The sequence below is a fragment of the Eucyclogobius newberryi genome, unplaced genomic scaffold (assembly GCF_026437365.1).
Source record: "Eucyclogobius newberryi isolate DKJ021-1_F unplaced genomic scaffold, fEucNew1.0.hap1 SCAF_9, whole genome shotgun sequence".
In the NCBI taxonomy this organism is placed as follows: Eukaryota; Metazoa; Chordata; class Actinopteri; order Gobiiformes; family Gobiidae; genus Eucyclogobius; species Eucyclogobius newberryi.
The window spans coordinates 2,680,448-2,704,628 of record NW_027316532.1 but is presented as its reverse complement, the minus strand read 5'-3'; the positions used below and the strand labels follow the sequence as shown (position 1 = coordinate 2,704,628).

The window sequence follows — 24,181 nt, the reverse complement described above, 5'->3', positions numbered from 1 at the left end:
CATTTCCACTGATAAAAGTCTCTCAGATTATACACTGACTCACAAGTGAGCCGTGAAAGAGATAAGAATGATCCGAGCGTATACAAATTTACATAATTACCTGTGTTTTTTACTCTTTTATTATTACTTTCCATTCCATCCCGAGTGTGTCCCAGTTTTTAAATTATCTGCTAGGTAGATAATAAGATAATTTGCGTAACTGTATATCACTGATAATGTATTTTGTATGAAATGTGAAATAAATAAATCCATAAAACAAATAATAAAAATGGTATTACACATAGTTACCACAATATTTGCTGTTTGTTGTTATCATGGGGACATGAAAGGACCTTTGCAAAGTTTACTTTGTACGTGCTTTTAGCCATATTATGAGCACAAGAAAGATATGGATCTAATCGCATGCCAGTCCCATTGCCGAAGGCTGCATTTAGTCATTGTTTCATTGTTAATTCTCACAGCAACAGCAGAGGGTGCTCTAACTCTTGAACAGCAGACACAATAAATAAGGGATCATCTCAAAATGGGTTGAAGCTTAAAAGACTTAAAGGTGGAATGGACAATTTTTTTCAGCTAATTTTTTTTATCATATTTCCTCGTGGCGTGGATAAATCATTTGTCCTGCCACGTATCAATCATAAAACGCACCTACCGCTCACCTGCAGCCACGTGCGGTTCGTCCCCACGTTTCCGCATGCCTAAGCGCATGGATCTATCATAATATAGTTCCCTCAGTGTACGGGACAAAATGAAGACGGAGAAAGACAGTTCGAGCTGATGCAGAAGTGGACAGAAATCTACGGGAGACGAGCGATGTGATGCGATCCGTTGCGCTAATAAACAAACGCACGTGTGTGTTGTATCAGTCCACACGGGGGAGTGGCATGTGCACGGGGGAGTGGCATGTGCACTTCCGCCTGCGTTCTCAAATCGCCGAAAAATTGTCCATTGCGCCTTTAATATTTGGGGGGGAGGGGGTCCAGAGAGAGACAAAAAAAAGTAAGTCTTTTCAGCTTCAACCCATTTTGAGATGATCCCTAAATCTATAGCCTGTGTGTTGGACGTTATTTAAAATGAGAAAACATGAAATTCCAACGCAAAGTTGACCAAAAGCTCAATATTACATGGTATTTTAATAGAGATTGACCTTTTTTATGATCAATGCTGATTTCAAAAATGAAAACAGCCCATAAGTTCTTTGATAATTTCCCCCAAATGATATAATATGATAAATGATGAAAAAGTAACTGTCATCCGGTGACGTCATTTCCGGTGAGTGTGTCGCGTTTTCAGAGCTGTTCGTTCTTAGAGCCTTTTACCGATTAATCCACGAATTATACACACTATTTACGCATCATATACACGAAAGTGAACGTTTGATTTCTCCGCAAACAATCCGGAGCCTCAAGCCGCTCGCTTTTCAGTATTTCGTGGATTAAAAAGCCCTCCTCACTCTCTAGCTCCAGCCTGAACTAGCCTAGCGTAGCCTAGCCGCTAGCGTCATGGCTGGATCTACCTTTACCTGTTTGAGCTGTCATATGTCGAGTCAGAACCCTGGCTCCTTCTCTGATGATAGGTGCGTGAAGTGCAGTGTAGTGGTAGTTTTGGAGGCCAGGGTTACGGAGTTAGAAGCGCGGATCCGCTGTTTAGAGGAGCTTAAGTCCAGTTATAGTTCGGTTTTAGCGCGAGGGCTACCGGACCGCGCTGCAGGGCGTAGCATTAGCATTAGCAGTAGCAGTAAGGCCGAGCTCAGCCCCTCAGCGTCTCCCGTGCAGCCGGGACTAGACCAGGAACAGAATAGGGACCAATTTGTGACAGTTCGGAGGGGACAAGGCGCTAAACGCCGAACCTCAGAGCGCCGTGAGCTTCACGTCTATAATAGGTTTTCTCCCCTCAGCGATCACACGCCCGCTGAACACACGAGAGAAACTCTTGTAATCGGGAGTTCTATTGTTAGAGACGTGAAGCTGCCAGCTGCTAGCGTTAGGTGTTACCCGGGGGCCAGAATGGGTGACATCGAAGGAAACCTTAGGATCTTAAAGCGGAGTAGGACCCGTTTCCGGCGAGTCGTGGTTCAAGCAGGCGGTAACGACGCCCGGCGGAGACAATCAGAGGTGCTCAAAGTTCAAGTAGCCGCGGTGTGTGACCTAGCGAAGTCGATGTCGGACACTGTAATATTTTCTGGTCCCCTGCCCAATCGGATCAATGCTGAATTGTACAGCCGTCTCTCAGCATTCAACAACTGGTTATCCAGATGGTGCCCTCAAAACAACGTTGTCTTTATTGATAACTGGAGTGCGTTTTGGGGAAAGCCCGGGCTCATACGCAGGGATGGCATCCATCCGACTTCGGAGGGTACATCCCTATTAGTTCGGAATTTGACCGATAGTCTTAGTCGTGTTAAGTGACCATCTAGGGATGAGCCCCAGGTGCAGAGCAACAGTTCAAGACGCTCCTCTGTCGCTGAACTCTCGCCCGTTCTGTTACATGTGAAGTGTTCAGATTCAAGACAGATAGAGACTGTGTGTGTCCCTCGTGTCCCTCGTGTCCCTCGTACAAATAATGCCAAAAAGTCACATCTCAGAAAAAATATTTCAGGCGTCAGACCAAATAACTTAAGGAAAATAACAATCACAAATACACAAATGAATAAACACGTAAAATGTGGACTGCTAAACATTAGAGCAATTTCCTCCAAATCGCTCTTAGTTAATGAATTAATTAGTGACTATAACATAGATCTTCTAGCTCTAACTGAAACGTGGCTTCAACAAGACGACTACGTCAGACTAAATGAGTCCACCCCACCCACCCATGTAAACCCCACCCACCCATGTTAACCCCACCCACCCATGTTAACTTTCAGACTGCCAGGAGCACAGGCCGAGGTGGTGGTGTGGCAGTGATCTCCCACTCAAGCCTACTCATGAGCCCTAAAACTAACAATGCATTTCACTCATTTGAAAGCCTTATGCTGTCAATCACATGTCCAAATATGAAAAACCAAAAAGGAGTTTTGTTCATAGTTATCTACCGACCTCCTGGTCCCTACTCAGAGTTTTTAACAGAGTTTTCTGACTTTATATCAAACTTAGTGTTAGCCTGGGATAAAATAGTTATAGTTGGAGACTTTAATATCCACGTGAACATGAGTGATGACGCTCTCAGTAATGCCTTCAGCGCCTTGTTAGACAGCATTGGTTTCACTCAGAATGTAAATAAACCGACTCACACTCACAAGAACACTCTGGATCTTGTCCTAACGTATGGAACAGAGATTAGTGACCTCATTGTCCTCCCTCAAAACCCTATATTGTCAGATCATTTCCTAATTACCTTTCAGTTTATTCTTAAAGATCATCCAGTCCCACAAAATAAAGTTATAATGAAAAGGACAATATCTGAAAAATCTATCTCAAAATTCAAAGAAATAATAGAGCCAATATTCAGTGACATGTCATGTGATCATGTCATGTGATCATGTCATGTGATCATGTCATGTGATCATGTCATGTGATCCTGTCATGTGATCCTGCTGAGAACAGTTTTAGTCCCAGTTTAAGTGATCAATGTGTCGACTTGACCATGAATTCTCTGAAGTCTGCTCTTGACGTTGTCGCGCCGTTAAAACAGAAGGTCATTAGGCCAAAGCGCGCCTCCCCATGGTACAACCAAGAACTGCGTTCACATAAACAAAAAGTTAGAAAGTTAGAGGGATTATTTCGTCGCTCTCACACCGAAGAATCCCTAAAAGCATGGAAAAGTTGCCTGCTGTCCTATAAGCAGGCTCTGCGTAAGGCCCAAACCAGATATTATTCAAATCTAATAGAAGTCAACAAAAGTAACACTAAATTCCTTTTCAGCACTGTAGCTAGGCTAACAAACTGTCACAGTGCAGTAGAGCCCTCACTCCCAGCTACACTTAGCTCTGATGATTTCCTCCTATTTTTTAATAATAAAATAAAAACAATCAGAGATAAATTAGATGAAATTACCCCCGCTATTAGCCCTGAACTAGCCCAAGCTGTAAATCTAACGTCCCATATAAATCCACCTGTAAACCTAGAAAGGTTCACAGCTGTTGATCAAGCAGAGATAACTTCAGCCATTATGTCCTCTAAAAGCTCAACTTGTGTCCTAGACCCCATTCCAAGCAGACTCCTCAAAGACATTCTTCCCCTAATTATAGACCCTATTCTTAATATAATAAATACTTCACTCGAAAGTGGCTATGTTCCACAGTCCTTCAAACATGCAGTCATTAAACCTCTTCTGAAAAAGCCTAATCTAGATCCCGACCTATTGGTAAACTACAGACCTATTTCAAATCTTCCCTTCGTCTCTAAAATCCTTGAAAAAGTTGTAGTAAAACAGCTTTGTCGCCACCTGCAGGACAATAACTTATTTGAAGTTTTCCAGTCAGGGTTCAGAGCCCACCACAGCACTGAAACTGCACTAGTTAAAGTCACAAATGATTTGTTATTAGCCGCTGACGATGGACTGGTCTCAATCCTGGTTCTGTTGGACCTCAGCGCAGCGTTTGACACCATCGACCACAACATTCTACTGCAGAGGTTAGAATGTGATGTAGGTGTTGGAGGAACAGCCCTCAGCTGGTTTAAATCCTATCTATCTGATAGGTTCCAATTTGTTAATGTTAACCAGAGCTCCTCACCAAGCTCTAAAGTAATTTACGGTGTGCCACAGGGTTCGGTACTTGGTCCAATTCTGTTTACTCTTTATATGCTACCATTAGGCAACATTATCAGAAAGCATGACATTAACTTCCACTGCTATGCAGACGACACTCAGCTGTATTTATCAATGAAACCTGATCAGAGCGATCAAGTAGACAGACTTAGTACTTGTGTGAAGGAGATAAAAACCTGGATGACACTAAACTACCTGCTTCTTAACCCTGAAAAAACCGAGGTCATTGTGCTTGGCCCTAAGCGTCTACGAGACTCTCTATCTGAGCAGATAGTCACACTGGACAATGTCAGTGTAGCCTCCAGTTCTACTGTAAGAAACCTTGGAGTCTTATTTGACCAGGAGCTCTCATTTAAAGCTCATATAACTCAAGCTTGTAAAACAGCCTATTTCCATTTGCGCAACATCGCCAAAATCAGAAGAATCCTGTCTAAAAGTGATGCCGAAAAACTTATCCATGCATTTGTAACGACTAGATTAGACTACTGTAACTCCCTGCTTGCAGCGTGTCCTAAAAGCTCCATAAAAAGCTTTCAACTGGTTCAAAATGCAGCAGCAAGATTACTAACAGGAACAAAAAGAAGAGAGCACATTACGCCAGTGCTGAAGTCTCTTCACTGGCTCCCCGTCGAGTCTAGAATCAAATTCAAAATTCTACTCCTGACCTACAAAGCCATAAATGACATGGCCCCATCCTACCTCAAAGATGCTATAGAACCATATCATCCAAACAGAGCTCTTCGCTCTCAGAATGCCGGCCTTCTGGTGGTGCCAAGAGTCTCTAAAAGTACTGTAGGAGGTAGAGCCTTCTGGTGGTCCCAAGAGTCTCTAAAAGTACTGTAGGAGGTAGAGCGTTTAGCTACCAAGCTCCTGTGTTATGGAATCAGCTCCCGACCCATGTTAAATATGCTGACACAGTCTCTTCATTTAAGTCCAGGCTTAAAACGTTCCTCTTCGAAATCGCTTATGGTCAGAGTAGTTAGGAACAGAAAGATAAACCCACAGCTTCAGCTCCGCTGCCCTAGGAGTAACTATGCTGGGGGAAGTATGACAGCTTGAGCACTATCCTCTTCTTCTTCTGACTACTTATGCTATCAAACAATATTTATTTTTTGATTCCACTTGCAAACTGTTCACCGCCTTCTTTTCTTTCTCTCACTCCTGAGGACCTGTGGACCCAGATGCCCCTCCCCTGGTGAAGTGGTCCCTGCCCTGTGTGGACGGTCCCTCATCTGCCTGAAGAGTGGCTCCAGTTCGCCTCAGTCGGTCCCTCATCTGCCTGAAGAGTGGGTCCAGCTCGCCTCAGTCGGTCCCTCTTCTGCCTGAAGAGTGGGTCCAGCTCGACTCAGACGGTCCCTCTTCTGCCTGAAGAGTGGGTCCAGCTCGACTCAGACGGTCCCTCTTCTGCCTGAAGAGTGGGTCCAGTTCGCCTCAGTCAGTCCCTCATCTGCCTGAAGAGTGGGTCCAGTTCGCCTCAGTCGGTCCCTCATCTGCCTGAAGAGTGGGTCCAGTTCGCCTCAGTCGGTCCCTCATCTGCCTGAAGAGTGGCTCCAGTTCGCCTCAGTCGGTCCCTCATCTGCCTGAAGAGTGGGTCCAGCTCGCCTCCGACGGTCCCTCATCTGCCTGAAGAGTGGGTCCAGCTCGCCTCCGACGGTCCCTCTTCTGCCTGAAGAGTGGGTCCAGCTCGACTCAGACGGTCCCTCTTCTGCCTGAAGAGTGGGTCCAGCTCGACTCAGACGGTCCCTCTTCTGCCTGAAGAGTGGGTCCAGCTTGACTCAGACGGTCCCTCTTCTGCCTGAAGAGTGGGTCCAGCTTGACTCAGACGGTCCCTCTTCTGCCTGAAGAGTGGGTCCAGCTCCAGTCTCCTTGTGTCCGTCTGTCCATCTGTGAGAGTCGGATCTCTCCTTCACTGGAACTCCTCCAGGTTTCTACGCTTTTTTCCCAAAGAGGTTTTTTTGTAGTTTTTCCTGGCCGAGAAGGAGAGTCTAAGGACAGAGGACCCTGGGACATCATCCCTCGCCACCACAGACATTGTCTGACTTCATCGCCACCACAGACATTGTCTGACTTCATCGCCACCACAGACATTGTTGATTCATTTCTCCCTGTGGCCCTCAGAGGCAACTGTTGTTGTGATTTTGGGCCTTACAAAAATAAATTGATTTGATTTGATTTGATCTACTTTTGCACAGTGCTTTCTTCTTATATTACTAATTATATTATTAAGTTAAGTGTAAATGTTACGTTATAAGCACATTTTATCTTTCTTAAACTATAGAATCAGGATATAGTGAACCCCAATGTTTCAGCCAAACGAGATGTTTTTAACCAGAAGTGAATGGGCGTTTTAAGTCATTTGAAATTAATATCATTGTGGTTTATAATTGGCCAAATATAAAATAAGGATCTATACACGGTGTCAGATTATCTCTAAATACAAGGGAAAAAAGCACATGTCAAATGAAAACCAGATATATTCAGAAGAACTGCCTTTCCAACTCTCCACAAAAGCGACATTGTTAAAAGAAGTCCATTATACTAAAAGGAAAGGTGTTTCTGCGATATTCTCTGGCAGCACAAAAGACTTGGAGGAACATTTGAAGCAATCATTTCAGGTCGGGAAAAAAAAACACCTTCAACTTTCAAATGTGTTGAAAGCACATAACTGCAGACCAAAAAATAATTTGCGGAATGAGTGACAATAGAGTAGAGAATATGTCCATCATTTTAGCACTTGAATCTGTGACTCTGTTAGGAAACAACTTTGTTAGAAAAAACAACAGAAATTGGTGGATTTAGTTGGGACCGGCATTATAAGTATTGTCACTCAGCCAGCCCACAAATGACTTTTTATTAATACTGATTACATTTTTCAAAAGTTTTTAAAACATAACAAAACAGTGACCATAAAGAGTCAAGAAAAGTCTCTCTTAAAACTTGGGTCCTTGCACAATTTATAGCATGTCTCTCCAAGTGTAAGACTTCTCTCAAATATTCTTCTAACATTCAAAAGATCTTTACCTCAGATTTAGAGAGAACCTGCAACTACCAAAAGAAAATAAGTGGTTAGGACTGACCTTGTCTGAAAAATGACTTTATTTCAGCTCAAATAAGAGCGTTGCTGTACTGGTGTGACCCGGAGTACGAGGCTCAATGGAAAAGTATTGAGCCAGAGGTTCCTGTACAGGCCTTACTGGCAGATGAAGGTTGAGCCATTTGGAGGAAGTTGAGAATCCTGGGTAAAATCTGTGCTTACAACATGGAAGGAGCTAATCAAAACATATATATTGAATAAATATGTTAGAATCTTATAAACTGGTTGGCTTATGATCACACTTTTAAGACAAACAGCACCGATGGGAAAATACATGTACTTCAAAATGGAGGACCACAATGTCACATGTTTGGAAGGAAATTTGTGTGACACATGTTTTTATAACACCATGTCAAAGTGCTCATTATTCACAGGGAGGGGCGGAATGTTGGAGGCATATCATTTTTATATTATTATATCATTATTATAATATCATAATATATATGTGTGTTCTGGGAATGTCCTGTTGCACAAAAATATTGTACAGAAATGAACAGCGCATTGGAGATTGTTTTTGACACCACCGTCCCACTCAATTTCAGAGCTATGTATTTGGGCCTCAAAAACCTCTCTCTCTCTCTCTTATCCATCTCATCCATCCTCACAAACCACATTCTCCTTCCACATTCTGAGGGCAGGAGTCCAGTGCTCATTACTCTAAATACATATCCGAGCCACTCCCCTCAGGCAGGAGGCTACGCTCCAGTTGGACCAGAACCTCTCACAAAAACAACAGCTTCTTTTCCTTTGCCGTTGGACTTCTTACCACCAAGCAAATTCCTAAATTCCTAGTTGGTTAATTTTGTTTGTTGACAATGGCAATAAAACTGTCTGATTATGATGTGAGCAGAGGTGGGCACTTGTCTCCAGCAGACACAGCCCGGGCCCCCTGGACTGGCTCATCTAAGTGACAAGCTAGTTTTGCCCAAAGGCGCTATTGTGCTAAACTGTCTTTTGACTACTTTATACAACTAGCAGGGATGTGTTTTGAGATCCACCGTGATGTTTTTACTGTGTGTATTTACTTACTAAAGATTTCATTGTAATGGTTTCCATACTGTGTTTATGACAATACACCTTTCCAAAGCTATACATACATTCTCATTAGTCTCACAATATGTCTTTGCCACAGCCTTTGGATAAGCAAGAGTAACTGAGCTTTGGCTCCATCTACTGTCTGCAGAGGAAATCACACAATTCAAAAATCCAACACTTGCTGCTGCTCTCTGACTTCCTGGTCTCAGCACACAGTTGCAATGATTGTGATTTGATGACAGAAATGCACAGAACGAATCCAGAGATGATTTATGGACTTAAAAACAGCAAAGAAGATTCTTGGAGCCATGTCACAGATCGAGAAAATGTCAGTTATCAGTTTGTCTCATCCATTTTTTGTGATGGCCTTTTATCCAGCTATCTAAAGTATGTTCCAAAGGTATCCATTTATTTTGTCCATAGCAGGTTTTTTGAGACCCAAATACATCATTCTGCAATCAAATGGAATACCAATATTGAAAACAGTTTGCAATTTTAGATTTTCAACACTACTTACCTTTTCAAGGGTGTCAAACCTGCATCCGGCCCGCCGAACATATTAAGCGTAAGGGACCCCATACGCCAAACGTGGGATTTTTTCTTTCTTTATTCTATTTGACCACTATTTTATGAAAGGAAACTCTCAAGCTGCTTAATATGCTGTACATACAAATACAGCCGTAATTATTTTTTTATTACATATTTCCAGTCTCTGATTACATGCCCTTCCTGGGTTGCTTTGGCTAGAGAGGGGGCCACCACCAGTTCTCTGAGTCCCCCAAATGTCCCAGATTTATGATGTCCAAGGCAGAGATCCCGAGGCCTGCAGTCAAATCACACTCATTACAACTGCATGCTTACATTAGCAAGCTAGCTTTTTTCAGGGCTGAATAAGTGGCATGATTTTGTTGTAGTGATCGTTTCGGCCCCAGCCTGTCGTCTTTCTTTCTACAGGTGTCTTGTCTCTTGATGTTTTCACACAAAGCGAGTGCTAGAGTCTTTGGCCTTGGTAGTTCTCAACACGCTCAAACGCACAAATAGAGCAGAGCCACTCACCTTTGAAAATCCTCTGCCCACCCAGGTGTAAAATGATGCTGACGGGGTGGACATAGAGAGAGGCGAGGCGGAAAGAAAGAGTGGACGGGGAGGAGAGAAATGAGAAATAGAGCGAGAAAGAGAGCAAGACAAAAAGAGAGGAGATAGAGTTGAGACAGAGCGAGAGAAAAAGAGAGAGGTGAGAGACAGAAAGAGAGAGGGGAGAAAGAAAGAGAGAGGTGAGAGGCAGAGAGTGAAAAAGAAAGAGAGGTGAGAGAGAGAGAGAGAGAGAGAGAGAAAGGTCTGAGATGGGAGAGAAAGAAAGAGAGAGATGAGGGACAGAGAGAGAGAAAGGAAGAGAGAGGTGAGAAACAGAGAAAGAGAGTTGAGCGAGAGACAGAGAAAGAGAGAGAGAGAGAGAGAGGTGAGAGAGAGAGAGAAAGGTCAGAGATGGGAGAGAAAGAAAGAAAGAGGTGCGAGACAGATAGAATGACAACAATTATTATTATTTACCTTGCCCTTACGGAAGACAGGAAACAGGAAAAATAACATGATATAGGATCTTTAACCAAAAGGAGCTAGCACACATTAGCATCAGCTGTTTCCTGTTTATCGACACACGACACGCGTTTCAACTGCATTTCGCATCTAACACTATTCTAACCTGACACATTCCATAAAGAGACATTACATCGCACGTAGAGGCTTTGAAGAGAAGTGAAAAGAATGCATAACAATAAACCAGAAGTTGTTTTTTTACGCTAGCATTAGCCATGTTTGACAGCAACACAAACTTCTTATTCTATCACGGGACTTCTTTTTGTGAATCGATGAGATCGGCGTATGAAGGAAAGGTATAATTCAAGCACAATTTCGGTTTCTATGTTCCGATGCCGTCAGCCTTAAGCTCCTCACACACACGACCTTGTCACTCATAAGCGCTGGGTCAGATGTTACGTCACCATCTTGTCTGCTCGTCCGATAGTGATCTGAGAAGGCCACAGAAAATGCTGGGCTACTTTGGGTTTGGTTAGTGTAGACAGGATGGGAGGAAGAGGTGAAGAGAGTCAAAGGAAGAGAGAGAGAGAGAGGGTGAGAGGGAGAGAGGGAGTGGGGATGGAAGACAGAAGGAGAGGAAAAAAGAGCGGGAGTTGACGTAGTTTACAGCCAGAAGCCATCACGTCGGAGGACTCAGATTAATTGCGCTTGATTGACTTTATCAGATGCGCCGCTGTTTCCTGTCTCTTCACTCGGAACACGGCGGAATTTATTGAAAGGACGTGGCGCACTCGATATATTTCAAGTTCTTATCAGGGAAGCCTCTAATTAAGCCCCATTTTATTTCTTCCTCGTTTTTACTGGCGCAGTCTGAGGTGGTTAAGTGGAATTGATCCTTGTGAGTAAGTGGTTGGTTTATCAGTCTAATTCACAAAACTGATTTATTCCCTCGGTTTATGTGTACAAGTAAATTCTAGGTACATTCTTGATTGTTTTTTTTTTATTTGCTTTTTGAAGATAATCAGTAGTTTGTATAGTCTTTTCACTTATTATATTTACAGGGCGTGTTTGACTTCCTACATTTAAAACAGATATTACCAAAAGTGGAATTTAATGCAAAAACAATTTTAGTTTTTAGTTTTTAAAGTACTAATTTCACTCGCCAGTGAATCTCAAGATTTTCTTCAAAGAACTTATAGTTGTGAGTTGTTTGTTTATCGTTGGCATGAGTTCTGCAGATAGTTTTGGCCAAATGCATTTCTGCCGTGGGACATAAAGATCGTTTATACATTTATATACATTGTCTACTGTGTACATTTATAAATATTTTCTTGTAATGCGTTTTTGATACAATTGAACAAAGATTTAAAGGAAATATGGTCCAAAAATGAACAAAATGACATCGGTAATTTGTCAATTGGGTAACGTTACCCACTGTCTATCTCAATAGATGTTAATTGATATCTGTAAAAGCTTTAACACTTTGGATGACTCATTGAAATCTGTGTCTTGCTTCAAAAGTTAAAAATAAAGAAAGACCATGACTACATTTGATGAATATCAATTGTGAATTGTAGAGCTCAAATTTCTTGTCACTAAGCTCATTTCATGTTTCATTAATCCTGTGTACAAACTCTTGTTGCATCACAGGTAAGAATCCAGACTTCTCCTGCTCAGTTTGAAGTACAGAAACCATCTTTCTGTGGTCACATTGTACACACAACAAATGCATGGCTCTAGAATCATTGTATCCGTGTTGCCTGAAGCCTGGTGAACTCTGACTCTAGTCCGGGTTTGGGACCCGTACTGGCCCCGCAGTCAGAATGTCCTTCCTGCATGGCAATGCCGCTTGGAAATGAGACACGCGGAGGACACTGGAGAAGACGATGGCAGTATTTAAAGGCTGTGCATGGTTCATGTGCTGCAGACAGAAGAAATCTGAGCTAGCTGCTTGGAAATCCTGCTCATTTCCGCACAGAACCGTCCATGTTCTTCCACGAAAACATGTATCTGCATAACTTTCATCAAAAATGGACCACAGTGGACCTGAGTTGGTTTAACAGGCAATCTGCAAGTCACCCACGCAGGTCTCGAATCGCACCAGCTATGGAGTCAGTGTACGTGAGGCGTAAGGACTTCATTTATTTATTATTTCACTGTTCATTTCCACTGCTGACAGCAGAGAGCGCTCCAACCCCCAAATACCTAATTGGAAACGGAAGTGTAGTTTTTATATGCGTTTTCCAAATGTAAACCTTGTTTAAACAGGAAATACTTTAGGATTAAATACAAAGTGAATTACTAATCCTAAAGTGACTAAAAGCATGTTTAAAAGTAAATGTAAAAACATAAGGATGCATTTATATGTTCTCTTTAAAGTGTATCCTGATCCAATTCTGGTATTGCTGCTAATGCTAACGCGCTGAGGAGGCTCTATGCAGCTGAAAACCTTATTAATGACAGATATACTGTAGTATTTGTTTTATCCCACCGGATCAGGATAAGCTACGGTAATAAAAATATTTAAAATATGAAGCTCCGATCGGTATTGGAAATTACAAACCAGAAAGATTAATTATTATCAAATTATTATTATTTTAAAGGGAAAAAGACGAGGACAGCCGTAGTTTAAATCAATATTATATTGTCAGCTTATACATGCCTCTTTACTAATACTTTCTTTCTAGCATCAACAACATAAGTACAAAAATAATGAGCTTACAGTTGGTTATTCTGTGTGCAGACTGCAGCATTAGCGGCCTCCTGCACAGTTTACATGCACATGCTAATGATGCAGCTCGTGTTCGGAGACGACTGGCCCGGGCCGGGTAATTGGAACGCAAAAAGCTTCAGGGGAAAACATCTATTTATTTAAACAGAGGTTGTTCCAACATCATTAGACTGAGACAAGGTTCAACAAGTGTGAAGTTAAAATCTGTCCTCTCAACACCAAGTTTTATAGTTTTATAGTGGATTTGTGTTGGGCGTATTAGCCTTTGTTGGGCCAAATTGGTAGATATTTTTTGGAGCTTTTGATAGAGCTGCCAAGAAACAGAAAGCATATTCTGTCCTAACGCTTTCATTGATGGCCGCAAAGTGAAATCAAATATAAACCAAGTACAAGGCCACAGACTAGAGTCAATACAGTGAATCATACACAATAGTTCCTTTTGTGTGAGTTTTTATTTACTGACCTTTATTTAACCAGGAAAGTTGATGTTGTTGCATTTAATGGCGGCTGGCAGCCAACTGTGAAGGTGCATTTACCCCGATCTACCTTATTCTTTACACTTTGTGTCAAAGTCACAGTCAAAAATCACCACCTTTGGAGTTCATTGGAGTTCACCTAACTCGGTGTTTCTATACGTTTTCTGCTTGTTTTGAAGTTTGAAGCTGGAAGTTCCAGGCTCTCCAACCCAGAGTGACCAGGCTCAGGATCCAAAGTGGAAGTATTGCAGGTAATCCAGCCAAGCGTCTCTTATCCAGGTGTAGAGGAGTTACAATCCGAGTTGCAAAGTGTGCATCATGGAAAAACGCGACCAGGACCCGCTCACTGTCAGGTTAGGTCTAGATCAGACACTCACGAACTCACGTAAGTCAGAATTGCAACATGGCGGCGACCGAAATGGAAGTTACAGGCCCTAACATGGCGGCGACCGAGACCGGTCCAGCTGATACAGCTCAGGCAATTATTTCCTTTCTTGGGTCAAAATCCGTTCTCTTGTCCCTAACCCTAACCCAGTGTCTGAAGCGTTTTGAGGACCGCTATATAATTATTCTCTTTTAAGATAGTGATTTGGGCCGCCACGAGGGCTGCCATATTGTAGCCAATTCTGACTTCGGTGAGCCAGCTCGTGTCTGATCTAGTTCTGACCCTCACTGTCATTCAAACAGACAGTTTGAGGCACAATCCGGATGAGTAAACTGTCTACTCACTGAACAAAACACACAGAAAGCCCAGCAGCCAAGTAAAAGAAGTGGAGGGACTAGAAACAGGGTTTAGGCTAAAAGGTTCTATTTTGCTTTTTCACGCATGTCCAATATTCCTGTCTGAACATCAGATTAATAATACAAAAGAGGCTTAAGATAGGGCTGGGCAATCAATCGAAAGATCAATGGAGATCGAGTCATGTGAAATCGTCAATTATTTGAGAGGGGTTTTTGAACGGAGAATTCATGTCAGTAAAAAAAAACAGGTATAAATATGTGGTTCGGAGCAGAAGTCAGACTTTGGAGCCCATGAATCACTAAAGCCAATATTACTGAAGGCTGAATAAAATCAAATAAAAAATCAAGATCAATCAACATGAGAAACCCTTTGATTACATTGATTATTTCCCCCCCCCCGATCGCCCAGCCCAGCTCACTAACATAAATATAACTGTTTTGGAAGATAGACCTATAATGGTCCACTTTGGATTGCAGAAACAGACCAATAGAACCAGTATATATTATTATTAGAATGAGCAAAACAATATGTCCGTTTGCCGTAACCCGACCGACCCGCTATGAAACTAGCCGACTAAAAAATAAATATCAGCATTTTGCTGTAAAAACATCAAAATCTTTTATTTTTCAATTATTTCGCAGACTCACCGACTGTCTTGATTAACCGTGTCAAAACATTTTTTCACGTTTATTAACATGACTTTCTTCTCACAGGACTGATAACGCACCACATGAAACATGCGCGTCATCATTTTCAGTCCTGCACATGCGTCTGTAACAAAACCGAATGCGCGTGAAAGTTATAATTTTATCTTTACAAGTTGGTTTACCCTCGTCGGCGCCACTGAAATGTCCAGAGTAATGCCAGGTTCTGTCAGGGTGTGAAATTTGACTTACGCAGATGCATTCTGGGATTGAAACACGCCCAGTATCGTCATCACAACAAACATGGCGGCGCCCTTGTCCCCCGCATGTTCCCCCCCGCTCGCTTTAGCTACCAAAATAAAGGATAGCGGCGTACAAAAGGTCGATTGAAATATCTTAAAATCTTGAGATTTAGTCTCCCGATCGGGTTGATCGAGACGTTTTCTGTCATTGACTATTGAAGCCTGACCCCTGGTGGTCACTCAAAAAATGACAAAATTTGGATCTTTTTTTTTTCCTTCAAAGTGAAAAAATAAGAATTTGCCTACCTTCCGACCCTCTTAAAAAAATGTTGACTCGGGTTACAGCAAACAGACAATTTATTTGGGGTAGCCTTATTATTATTATTTTTTAAACAACATACATGGTACACAGAACGTAAATATCCTAATTGGCCCAAAGTGTGTTAAATTTGTCCATTTTCAAAGCGGATTCTCTTTCAAAATAACATTCTTGATTTCAGTTTGGAAAGGCGCAAACAAGCTCCCACTCCCGGCCAACAGAAAGACTTCGCTTTAAGAAGTCCCAATTTCCACCGCAGGTAAAGGACCAAAAATGGATGTATATATTGCTTATTTCAGGCAGTTTGACCATGTTTTTTATCTTCAAGTTCTCAGCATCTTTTTTCTCCTGCGTCTGATGCCAGTCCAGGGTCCACGACAAGTGGCAAGAGCAGATACGATTTCTCTTCTTTGGAAAACAGGTGTAATTTAATAAGAAACATATTCACTTGTTTGCTCATACCAACATTGATAACTGATTTATAAAAACTATGAATGACATTTATTGCTAATATTTATAATATTTTTTATTTTCTGTTTTCAAAGTGTTCTAGAGCTGCAATCACCTCAACATAATTCACAATGTCAATAGTATATCATTTATAATAGTGTGAAATAATACTTTGGTCTTCCCAGTCTACAGCTTCCGCTTTCTCCTGAATCTCAGTTCTTAGATTCTCCATTCAGCCCCACACATGGACGCCCATCCTTTCACAGAAGGTGTGTTTCATATTCTGAATTCTGAAATATTAGTCCAGTGGATTTATTTAATTTTTTTGAAATTTGATTGAATTAATTATATAGACTATATAAATTGCAGTGCTAGGAACAGCAAAGATACAGTGCAGAACCCTCAAGCTCCCAGGCCTCTGGTAGAGGACCCGAGCTTGAAGGGGATAATAAAAATGAAAAAAAGTCTATTATTAGTTTAGTGAATAATTGTGATTATTTAAATTGAGAATTGTAAGGCAGAAAGAGTGAGTAATTTCAGTTAAATCTACAAAGCTACATATTAAATATATTTTTTTATCTGGCTGTTTGACAATATCATTACTTTTCCGTCAGAAGGTTTGATTTTATAAATATAGACTTGTGTATGAAAGAAATTTAAGCACTGTCGTCGTGCCAAAAATCTTAACATGGCTCACGCCAGATGAATTTTCACGATATTTTTTTCACAAACTCTTGAGAATCATCTAGTCAGGTTGTTCGGTTGAACTCGGCCGCTTTGGACCTGACCAATCACAGAGCAGCATTGTAGTTTGGGCGAAAGTCAAAAGGACCAATCTAAACAGACATGGCGACGCCCACAGACATATTTTGGCCTATTTTTGCAGATTTACCGATTGAAAACCTGCACATAGAAGGACTTTATGTATTTGAGGGTGGGGAAGAAGTCTGGGCTTTTCTCTGACTGGATTTAACAACAGCGTGATTTCTCGGCTTGTTCCTGTTCCTGACGCTTTGACCAATCAGATTGAAATATTTGTCTTGACGTTACGCCTTTTCCCTATTGCTTTTGGTGAGAGCTTTTCCAAATTGATATTGTGTAGAACTCAATTCAGAGTGATACACATACCAATCTGGCAGAGCCAGATTTAGTGTGAATAAATGTGAATAGAATTTTATATTTTGATGCTGTTAATTGTAATTGTTAGGAGAATGTAAAAAAAAAAACCTTAGTTTTTTATGTATCTACAGTGCAGAATCACTGAGCTCTGACATTTCAAGTCCCTGTCAGACACAACTCGACCCAGTATTTGAGGTTAGTGGATGAGGTACTTTTTTTAATTGATTCAATTATAGTTGGACACTTATGACTTGTTGCTTTGTTTCAGTCCCTCAAGACAGCGATGTTTCGTTTTGTGGAAAAGGAGCTGCTCAAATTCAACAGTATTTTAAGAATGGGATACCTAGAACCTAGAATGTTCTGAAAGCCCAATAGGTGCTGATGCTGTGCAAAAACAGAAAAAGGACGATGAAAGTGCTTTTCTGAAGATCACACTGAACTTCTTGAGGGAGATGAACAAGAATGACCTAGCAGATGTTTTGGAAAGAAGTAAGCTCTGGTCAACTGTGTAATTTATATTGTCTACTTATTTTCATAGCGTCATCAGCTGCTCTTTTCCAACATAATCTCAAAACCAACCTGAAGCAAAAGTTTCAGTGTGTTTGAGGGCATTGCTAAAGCTGGAAATCAAACATTACTAAATGAGATTTATACTGAGCTGTATATCTCAGAAGGAGAGAGCAAAGAGGTAAACGAAGAGCATGAGGTCAGACAGATTGAAACGGCTTTAAGGAGACCACAAAGATCAGAGAAAACTGTGCGATGTCACGACATTTTTAAAGGCTCCAGTCAAATCCGAACAGTGCTGACAAAAGGAGTGGCTGGCATCGGAAAGACTGTTTTAACACAGAAGTTCACCCTGGACTGGGCTGAAGGCAAAGCCAACCAGAACATATACTTTGTCTTTCCTTTCACTTTCAGACAGCTCAACTTACTCAAGGAGAAAGAAATATGTTTAGTGGAACTGGTCCACAACTTCTTTGCTGAAACCAAAGATATTGAAGTCAGCAGCTTTCAGGGCATGCAAACTGTTTTCATCTTGGATGGTCTGGACGAGTGCCGGGTTCCTCTAGACTTCGAGACAACCAAGGCCATATGCAGTGTTACAGAGTCTGCTTTAGTGTATGAGCTGATTACAAACCTCATCAGGGGAGACCTACTGCCCTCAGCTCTTATCTGGATCACCACACGACCAGCAGCAGCCAATCAGATCCCACCCCAGTGTGTCTCAGTGGTAACGGAGGTCAGAGGGTTCACAAACTCTCAGAAGGAGCAGTACTTCAAGAAGAAGTTCCCAGAAGATCAGGTTCTTACAATTATTTCTCACATCAAGTCATCACAAAGCATGTACATCATGTGCCACATCCCCATCTTCTGCTGGATTGCTGCAACTATTCTACATAATCTTTTGAAAACCAGACAGGCCAAACAGCTGCCCAAGACACTGACTGAGATTTACATCCACTTTCTGGTGGTTCAAGCATAAGTGAAAAATGTCAAGTATGACCAAAAATCTGAAACAGATCAGCCCTGGAGTCAGGAAAGCATCGAGATGATAAAATCCCTGGGAAAGCTGGCCTTTGAGCAGCTGCAGAAAGGAAACCTGATCTTCTATGAGTCAGACCTGATCGATTGTGGTATCGACATCACTAAAGCCTCTGTGTACTCTGGAGTGTTCACACAGGTCTTTAGAGAGGAGTCTGGCCTGTACCAGGACACGGTCTTCTGTTTTGTCCATTTGAGCGTACAGGAGTTTCTGGCCGCTCTTCATGTCCATTTTACCTACTTCGATTCTGGATGCAACCTCCTCAGTGAAAGCCAAAGTCCTGTGAAGTGTCACTCAGACGAGGCAATGTTTTATCAGACAGCCATAGACAAGACCCTACAGAGTCCCAATGGACATCTGGACCTGTTCCTTCGCTTCCTCCTTGGCCTTTCTCTAGACACCAACCAGGTCCTTCTTCAAGGGTTGTTTCCAAAGGCAGGAAATGGCTCGAAAATTAATAAAAGAACAGTGCAGTTTATCAAGACCAATCCAATCCAAATGAATCAGTAGAGCGCTGCATAAACCTGTTCCACTGCCTGGCTGAACTAAATGACCGTTCTCTTGTCAATCAAATCCAGTGGTTTTTACGTTCAGGACAACTAAAGGCAAATGAACTGACCGCTTCACAGTGGTCAGCTCTGGTGTTCATCCTCCTGTCATCGGAAGCAGAAGTGTTCTGAAAGAGTACTGTGCATCAGAAGAGGGTCTCAAAAAATTACTACCTGTGGTCAAAGCCTCGAAGACTGCTCTGTGAGTTGAGTCTATCTTACATATACATACAGTAAGCCTCAATATTAGTCATTTTACATTTACATTTATTTCAGTTTAAGTGGCTGTGGCCTCTCAGAGAGGAGCTGCCGGGATCTAGCAGCCCTTCTGAACTCCAAGTCCTGCTGTTTGGAAGAGCTTGACCTAAGCAATAACAATCTGACAGATGCAGGGATGAAGGAACTGGCTCTTGGTTTGCAAAGTCCACACTGCAAATTGAAGATTATCAGGTGAACATTCATATTTTTAGGGGCAACTCACGCAATGAACTCAACTTATGTGTTTTGCAGACTATCAGGATGTCTCCTCACAGAGAAAGGCTGCACTATTCTGGCCTCAGCACTGAAGTGCAACCCATCCCACCTGAAAGTGCTTGATGTGCGATACAATAATCCAGGAGATGCAGGCTTTAAGGAGCTGTTTGGTGTAGAAAATGCCCCACAACTTAACCTGGAAACGCTCAGGTATATTATATACAGTATGTTTACTGTATCACACGCAATAATGTCACATTCATGTGCATATAACTGATGTAAATATAGTGTTTATTTTACCATTATTATTAGTATTATTTATTTATTATTAGTGTTCATTCTATTTTATCTTTATTTATTTTTCCCCTCCATTCCTTATTAGGAAATGAGAGGTTCTGTCTATAAGAGTTTTTGTTTATAAGAGTTCTTCTATTAAGAGTGTTTTTTAAACTTCCTATAATTTATCTGTCCTTTTCCTCTGTATCTACTGCGTTGCAACAACGTAATTTCCCCATGTGTGGACAATAAAGGAATATCTTATCTTACATACACATCTTGTTTGAAGACGGGCTTACTGCGTTATCTTTGGTACAGGGCTCCAGAGTGCGAACATATATTTTGCCAGTGAGACTAAACTAAATCCGGTGCAACATTTATTTCAGATCTGATGTCGTTAGTATATGTAATGCGCAAAGCGACATTCTCCGAGAACTGACGCCTCAAATGCAGGACAATACAGAACTAATCAATCATGCTTTAATCACTTGAAATACAACTCGCTTAAACTAATAAGAATAAATAATAAACACATCTTGTCTCAATTCACTAGGTTGGACCACAACACATGGTGGTTTTATAAAATGTAGAGATTTAAAGTTGCTGTACCACATTTCTACTGTCTTAAAAACATGAAAAACAGTTTGCAGCAGTTAGTCCTCACTTTCCAAACGCATTAATAGCACTGCCAAGAGTTTATAAGCACGTTTCCCAATTTGCAGAGGCCAGAGCATAGTCTTGCCATCACAATACCAGCTTAAGAGTTTATTTAGATAATTGAAATTATATGAAAATAGCAAAAAGTATTTAAGTATTATGGTCCCACTGATTACTCACATAACATTTTAAGATTTGTATGTATTTTATTGTGTGTACCTGTGTTCCGCGGTCTATGGAGTATGGGGAACATAGTAAGTAAGTAAGTAAATTTTATTTCTATAGCACCTTTCACAGACAGAGGTCACAAAGTGCTTCACAAAACACAGAATAAAACAATAAAAGCTTACAGTGAACAATACATATACAACAATATACAGTCAAATCAGTCCGTAAAACAAGTGCATTTAAAAGGCTTGACTAAATAAAAAGGTTTTAATCTGACCCTTAAAAGCAGTAACTGAGTCCAGTGACCGTAGGGAGAGCGGAAGATCGTTCCAGAGTCTGGGGGCAACAGCCTGGAAGGATCTGTCTCCTCTGGTCCGAAAACGGGTGCGAGGAACCAACAGCAGTTTCTGGTCCAAGGACCTTAGTGAGCGAGAGGGAGCGTACGGTTTAATCAGATCGCTGATGTACGATGGGACCTGACCATTTAAAGCTCTAAAAGTTAAAACAAGGATTTTAAACTGTATCCGGTAGGAGACCGGCTCCAGTGAAGGGCTTTAAGAATGGGTGAAATGTGGGCCCTTCTATTTATACATAGGTGTACACTCCTGATATGATTCATGATTATAGGGCCCACCAATCCAATATATTGCTGAATTGGCAAAACAACACTGGCATCTATATTTGATCAACAAATGTCTAGATAATATGTAGGTATTACACAAGTGCATTATGTATAGGTATATATAAGGCCCTATTTGGTTTATTGTCAAATAATTTACTATTGCACAGTTACTGTACAGTTATAAATATATACAAATTAAAACACCCCTGTGCTTATTTATTAACAACATACAAATGGTTGTTAATCGTATTAATTGAACTCTGTATTTCCAGAGCCCCTCAACATTGAAACTGTCTCCAAAAATAGTGGTGTCTTATTCCAACTTCTAAAGAAAGTAGTTGTTACAGAATAATAAAAACAGAGGTCTGATAATAAGAAACAAGGCCGTGGCTGCAGAGACGCAGCGCGGTCAAATAGCCTCATGGCTAACCCTAACCCTAACCCTAACCTTAACCCTAACCTTAACCTTAACCCTAACCTTAACCCTAACCTTAACCCTAACCTTAACCCTAACCTTAACCCTAACCCTAACCTTAACCTTAACCCTAACTCTAACCTTAACCCTAACCTTAACCCTAACCTTACCTTAACCCTAACCTTAACCCTAACCTTAACCCTAACCCTAACCTTAACCCTAACTCTAACCTTAACCCTAACCTTACCTTAACCCTAACCTTAACCCTAACCTTAACCCTAACCTTAACCCTAACCTTACCTTAACCCTAACCTTAACCCTAACCCTAACCCTAACCTTAACCTTAACCCTAACTCTAACCTTAACCCTAACCTTAACCCTAACCTTACCTTAACCCTAACCTTAACCCTAACCTTAACCCTAACCCTAACCTTAACCCTAACCCTAACCTTAACCCTAACTCTAACCTTAACCCTAACCTTAACCCTAACCCTAACCTTAACCCTAACTCTAACCTTAACCCTAACCTTACCTTAACCCTAACCTTAACCCTAACCTTAACCCTATCCTTAACCCTAACCCTAACCTTAACCCTAACCTTAACCTTAACCTTAACGTTAACCCTAACCCTAACCCTGACCCTAACCCCAAGACCTAACCCTAACCCGGCGCGGTCAAGTAGCCCAGCAGTTTCAGGAACCGCGGCACAAAATAACATGGCAGTTTCGCGGCTCTGTTGACACTCCCAAGAAACAGTATTGTAATGTCTGCACGGACTGGACAAACTGCACTCACATGTGCACAATTTCCAATGGTCTATAATAGCTTATAATTGTGTTGCTGTTATTCTTATGATGTGGTCTGAGATCCATTCAGTCAAACATGTTTTCTGATCTTTCAGTGTCAATCCAGCTGGAGGACGTTGGATGATGTCAGATTTGATGAAGTGTAAGTCTTACATAATGAGTGACTTAGAATTCATAGCACAAACCTGATAGAAATGTGTCCTTTGTATGTGTCCTTCTAGACTTCACTAAAATCCCCTTTGATCCAAACACAGTCAACAAGTGCCTACAGCTCTCCAACTACAACAAGGAGGTGACGCATGCACTAAAAGACCAGTCGTATGCCGACCACCCGGACAGGTTCGAATACTGGCATCAGGTGTTGTGCTTGAATCAATTGTCTGATCGCTGTTACCAAGAGATTAAATGGACCGGAGAAGTCGAAATTGGAATAACGTACAAAAGGCTCCAACGAAAAGGGAACAATGAAGTCTGTAGATTTGGGCACAACGACCACTCCTGAAGGTTGAGGAGTTCCCTACAGCAATGCTACATGTGCCACAACAAGGAAATAGTTCCTGTTATAGCAATCTTCCCAAATAGAGTGGGGGTTTACGTGGACCGCCCAGCTGGAGTTCTGTCCTTCTTCTCAGTGGCTTCTGATCACCGTGTCCATCTCTGTACCGTTAACACCACCTTCACAGAGCCACTGTATTTGGGCATTGGGCTAAGAATAGTGCCTTCTCCATTGGCTAGTTCAGCATCTCTCTGTGATTTAACGGATGAGAGGGTTTTTCCAGCGCAATAGTTCTAAAAAGAGAAATGAGTTTCCCAGCTGTATCTACAGTGACCTGTTACTGCGCAGACATGGCAATAATATGTACAGAGCCCAGGGACACATCTACCATAGCTGGAGTATTTTACCTGTTTGTAAAACTATAATCAAAGCTGGACCTGGGTTGTCTTAAAGGCGGTATGGACGATTTTTCGGCGATTTGAGAACTCAGGTGGAAGTGCACATATCACTCCCCCGTGCACATGCCACTCCCCCGTGCCCATGCCACTCCCCCGTGTGGACTGATACAACACACACGTGCGTTTGTTTATTAGAGCGCATCGCATCTCTCGTCTCCCGTAGATTTCTGTCCACTTCTGCGTCAGCTCAAACTGTCTTTCTCCGTCTTCATTTTGCCCCGTACACTGAGGGAACTATATTATGATAGATCCATGCGCTTAGGCACGCGGAAACGTGAGGAGGAACCGCACGCGGCTGCAGGTGAGCGATAGGTGCGTTTTATGATTGATACGTGGCAGGACAAATGATTTATCCACGCCACGAGGAAATATCATAAAAAAATGTGCTGAAAAAAATCGTCCATACCACCTTTAATCTGCAGACAGAGACACAAGTGTTTCACAGGCTGCACCAGCACTGATTGATGATTGGCTTTTACCTAATTAAATGTCTTTGTAAGTCCCTGTTAATATGTATTTTCGGGGTGTTAGAAGTGTCTGTCGTCTCTGGGCAGAAAACCAGCCGAAGACAACCCTCCTGAAAAACCCTGGCTCTTTTAATAATATAATGCAATGTTACA

The 24,181-nt window shown here is 41.7% G+C and overlaps 1 pseudogene; it reads left to right on the top strand.

Annotated features, from left to right (window-relative positions):
* The window catches only part of LOC140354246 (NLR family CARD domain-containing protein 3-like), a 51,337-nt pseudogene extending 27,915 nt beyond the window's left edge, over positions 1-23,422 (top strand).
* Positions 23,423-24,181: the final 759 nt, after the last annotated feature.